Genomic DNA, 5,883 nt, shown 5'->3' on the forward strand with positions numbered 1-5,883 from the left:
CCAGGGCGTGACAGGCCTGCATACTCACCAGACGTCACCCATTGAGCATGTTTGGGATGCTCTGGATCGACGTGTACGACAGCTTGTTCCAGTTCTCGCCAATATCCAGCAACTTTGCATAGCCATTGAAGAGGAGTGGGACAACATTCTACAGGCCACAATCAACAGCCTGATCAACTCTATGCGATGGAGATGTGTCGCACTGCATGAGGCAAATGGTGGTCACTCCAGATCCTACTGGTTTTCTGATCCACGCCCCTACTTTTTTTAAAAGCTATCTGTGACCAACAGATGCATATCTGTATTCTCACTCGTGAAATCCATAGATTAGGGCCTAATTAATTGATTTCAATTGACTGATTTCCTTATATGAACTGTATCTCAGTAAAATCTTTGAAATTATTGCATGTTGCATTTCTATGTTTGTTCAGTATAGCTAGGCTAGCCTGCCTAAGTATAGTGCAGAGCTGTCTGACTAAATCATTTGACTAGTTCTTCGAAGTATGGAAGACATACTTTCACAAACTGTCTCTGTCCCTCTCTTCTTGTCCTTGTGTTGTGTACATTCCTCTATCATGCAGTCTCTGTGTATCTAACCTAACAAGTTAATTGCTTTGCCACATTTTTTGCAGTATTACTTTAGTGCCTTGATGCAAACAGGAATATGTTTTAAAGTCACAATTGGCCTCATGACAAAAATCTCTGAGCAGTTTCCTTCCTGTCCGTCAACTGAGTTAGGCAACTTTGTAGTGACATACCATCCAAAGTGTAATTAATAACTTCTCCATGCTCAAAGGGATATTCAATGTCTGTTTTTTGTTTACCGATCTACCAATAGATGCCATTCTTTGCGAGGCATTGGAAAACCTCCTAGGTCTTTGTGGTTTAATCTGTGTTTGATATTCACTGCTCGACAGAGGGACCTTACAGATAATTGTAGGCCAGTGACACAAAATCTAAATGTAATCAATTTTTAAATTCAGGCTGTAACACAACAAAATGTGGAAAAGTCAAGGGGTGTGAATACTTTCTGAAGGCACTGTATATCATGTGAATTAAGCCTTGTGAAATCAGTCATAAGCACAAAAGATAAGCCTACAGTTGCATGTACAGTGGGGAAAAAAAGTATTTAGTCAGCCACCAATTGTACATGTTCTCCCACTTAAAAAGATGAGAGAGGCCTGTCATTTTCATCATAGGTACACGTCAACTATGACAGACAAAATGAGAAAAAAAATTCCAGAAAATCACATTGTAGGATTTTTAATGAATTTATTTGCAAATTATGGTGGAAAATAAGTATTTGGTCAATAACAAAAGTTTCTCAATACTTTGTTATATACCCTTTGTTGGCAATGACACAGGTCAATCGTTTTCTATAAGTCTTCACAAGGTTTTCACACACTGTTGCTGGTATTTTGGCCCATTCCTCCATGCAGATCTCCTCTAGAGCAGTGATGTTTGGGGCTGTCGCTGGGCAACACGGACTTTCAACTCCCTCCAAATATTTTCTATGGGGTTGAGATCTGGAGACTGGCTAGACCACTCCAGGACCTTGAAATGCTTCTTACGAAGCCACTCCTTCGTTGCCCGGGCGGTGTGTTTGGGATCATTGTCATGCTGAAAGACCCAGCCACGTTTCATCTTCAATGCCCTTGCTGATGGAAGGAGGTTTTCACTCAAAATCTCACGATACATGGCCGCATTCATTCTTTCCTTTACACGGATCAGTCGTGCTGGTCCCTTTGCAGAAAAACAGCCCCAATGCATGATGTTTCCACCCCCATGCTTCACAGTAGGTATGGTGTTCTTTATATGCAACTCAGCATTCTTTGTCCTCCAAACACGACGAGTTGAGTTTTTACCAAAAAGTTATATTTTGGTTTCATCTGACCATATGACATTCTCCCAATCCTCTTCTGGATCATCCAAATGGACTCTAGCAAACTTCAGACAGGCCTGGACATGTACTGGCTTAAGCAGGGGGACACGTCTGTTACTGCAGGATTTGAGTCCCTGGCGGCGTAGTGTGTTACTGATGGTAGGCTTTGTTACTTTGGTCCCAGCTCTCTGCAGGTCATTCACTAGGTCCCCCGTGTGGTTCTGGGATTTTTGCTCACCGTTGTTGTGATCATTTTGACCCCACGGGGTGAGATCTTGCGTGGAGCCCCAGATCGAGGGAGATTATAAGTGGTCTTGTATGTCTTCCATTTCCTAATAATTGCTCCCACAGTTGATTTCTTCAAACCAAGCTGCTTACCTATTACAGATTCAGTCTTCCCAGCCTGGTGCAGGTCTACAATTTTGTTTCTGGTGTCCTTTGACAGCTCTTTGGTCTTGGCCATAGTGGAGTTTGGAGTGTGACTGTTTGAGGTTGTGGACAGGTGTCTTTTATACTGATAACAAGTTCAAACAGGTGCCATTAATACAGGTAACGAGTGGAGGACAGAGGAGCCTCTTAAAGAAGAAGTTACAGGTCTGTGAGAGCCAGAAATCTTGCTTGTTTGGAGGTGACCAAATACTTATTTTCCAGCATAATTTGCGAATAAATTCATAAAAAATCCTACAATATGATTTTCTGGATTTTTTTGTCTCAATTTGTCTGTCATAGTTGACGTGTACCTATGATGAAAATTACAGGCCTCTCTCATCTTTTTAAGTGGGAGAACTTGCACAATTGGTGGCTGACTAAATACTTTTTTATCCCCACTGTAGGTCTAGATTATTTATGGGTTGATCATATAGAAATATCAAAACAATCTTTCAACGACTCCAAAGCAATTGCCTGTCTATGGCGCAGGAACCACTGACTCGCTGCCTTTTTCTATATCAAGACACCTGCTGGTAACTCAACTGTTTAGGACAGCTCATGAGGTCTCCTAAATATCTGTTGACTAGGTGGGACTCGACTTAAGAGGCTTCATGCATACCCATAAGAGTAGAAGTAAAATATCTCTATTCTCAGCACTTAGGACCACTTTTCTACTCTGAGACGCTTTGTGGATACAGGCCCAGATCAGCACTTCTATTAATTGAGACACAGACCAAAAGAGTAGACAATGTAAAAATGCCTTCTAACTTTATTTTTTAAACTAATATGAAGAACAGGCACGTACAATAAGGTTGCTAAAGCCAAACATCTACGGACAAAAACAGCGAAGTCTCTGTAGCACTCACTTTTAAAGTCATACTACAGAGAAATAAACTTTATCCAGGAAACCTTTACAATATAAATAAAGTCTCAAAAATGTTTGCTTGTGTGTGTATTCAATATTCTGTGAGACTGGAAATTGAAAACCAATGGTCATGCACTCCTGAGTGAGGATAACTGATCAATACTATTTCATTTTCAAATCGTTTACAAAACATGTACATCAAAACAATTATCCCTGCTTTAAAGCTGAGCAGCGAAAGGTGAAACAGTGCCACTGGTCACCCCCAGGCCATTTATTGTTTTTGAAAAGGAGGAGATGAGCATCCAGCAACATAAAAAAATATATACAAATAAAGTACATACAGTACATACTCTGTGGGTCTTCTCTGCGTGCAATGATGTTCAATATCTTGAGGGGATTTATTTTATTTTAAGTAACGTCTTTGTTGTAATATCGCAAAAGGAAGTGGCAGTTTAACCAAAACGGATTCCAACTTTAAAGAAATACTTCCAACAAACCATGTACTGAAGAGAGGCATGGTGACGAATACCAAATGTGTTGATACAGTCCCTTTTCAGATCGTTTATTTTGCCCTTTAAAGCCTTATGGTAACTACAGTGGCTTGCGAAAGTATTCACCCCCCTTGGCAATTTTCCTATTTTGTTGCCTTACAACCTGGAATAAAAATGGATTTTTTGGGGGTTTGTATCATTTGATTTACACAACATGCCTACCACTTTGAAGATGCAAAATATTTTTTTATTGCGAAACAAACAAGAAATAAGACAAAAAAACAGAAAACTTGAGCGTGCATAACTATTCACCCCCCCAAAGTCAATACTTTGTAGAGCCACCTTTTGCAGCAATTACAGCTGCAAGTCTCTTGGGGTATGTCTCTATAAGTTTGGCACATCTAGCCACTGGGATTTTTGCCCATTCTTCAAGGCAAAACTGCTCCAGCTCCTTCAAGTTGGATGGGTTCCGCTGATGTACAGCAATCTTTAAGTCATACCACAGATTCTCAATTGGATTGAGGTCTGGGCTTTGACTAGGCCATTCAAGACATTTAAATGTTTCCCCTTAAACCACTCGAGTGTTGCTTTAGCAGTATGCTTAGGGTCATTGTCCTGCTAGAAGGTGAACCTCCGTCCCAGTCTCAAATATCTGGAAGACTGAAACAGGTTTCCCTCAAGAATTTCCCTTTATTTAGCACCATCCATCATTCCTTCAATTCTGACCAGTTTCCCCGTCCCTGCCGATGAAAAACATCCCCACAGCATGATGCTGCCACCATGCTTCACTGGGGGATGGTGTTCTCGGGGTGATGAGAGGTGTTGGGTTTGCACCAGACATAGCGTTTTCCTAGATGGCCAAAAAACTAAATTTTAGTCTAATCTGACCAGAGTACCTTCTTCCATATATTTGGGGAGTCTCCCACATGCCTTTTGGCGAACACCAAACGTGTTTGCTTATTTTTTTCTTTAAGCAATGGCTTTTTTCTGGCCACTCTTCCGTAAAGCCCAGCTCTGTGGAATGTACAGCTTAAAGTGGTCCTATGGACAGATACTCCAATCTCCGCTGTAGAGCATTGCAGCGCCTTCAGGGTTATCTTTGGTCTCCTGTAGCTCAGTTGGTAGAGCATGGCGCTTGCAACGCCAGGATTGTGGGTTCGATTCCCACGGGGGGGCAGTATGAAAAATGTATGCACTCACTAACTGTAAGTCGCTCTGGATAAGAGTGTCTGCTAAATGACTCAAATGTAAATGTCTCTTTGTTGCCTCTCTGATTAATGCCCAGTCCGTGAGTTTTGGTGGGCGGCCCTCTCTTGGCAGGTTTGTTGTGGTGCCATATTCTTTCCATTTGTTTTAATAATGGATTTAATGGTGTTCTGTGGGATGTTCAAAGTTTCTGATATTTTTTTATAACCCAACCCTGCTCTGTACTTCTCCACAACTTTGTCCCTGACCTGTTTGGAGAGCTCCTTGGTCTTCATGGTGCCCCTTGCTTAGTGGTGTTGCAGACTCTGGGGCCTTTCAGAACAGGTGTATATATACTGAGATCATGTGACAGATCATGTGACACTTAAATAAAGTCCACCTGTGTGCAATCTAACTAATTATGTGACTTCTGAAGGTAATTGGTTGCACCAGATCTTATTTAGGGGCTTCATGGCAAAGGGGGTGAATACATATGCACGCACCACTTTTCCGTTATTTTTTTTTCATTCCACTTTTCCAATTTGGACAATTTTGTGTAGGTCCATTACATGAAATCCAAATAAAAATCCACTTAAATTACAGGTTGTAATGCAACAAAATAGGAAAAAACGGCAAGTGGGATGAATACTTTTGCAAGGCACTGTACATAGTTAAAAAATCCATAAACAGAAAAATACATGTAGAATTGCAAAGCTTTTAAAAGACAGTAGTTACATTGATTAAGGCTTTCAGGACAAAAAAAACAAACACCATCATTTCCAACAAAACTTATCCGGTCATTCACTGCATGCATTATGTAAGGCTTTGTCCTACAGCATAAAATGTGGGGAAGAAAAGTTAAAAAAGGACCATTCTCTGTTCATTTTTAGAACAGCCATTCAATGGTGAAGATAAAAAAATATTTTTTGCACCACCCAAGTTATTAATCTTTGTTTTGAGTTGTCTTAAGGGTCCTTAAAAGCAATGTCTAGCTGAGACTTGTATCAAGGTAAACATAGGGGGAAAAAATG

This window comes from Coregonus lavaretus, assembly GCF_964263955.1.
Source record: "Coregonus lavaretus genome assembly, chromosome: 26".
NCBI classification, from domain to species: Eukaryota; Metazoa; Chordata; class Actinopteri; order Salmoniformes; family Salmonidae; genus Coregonus; species Coregonus lavaretus.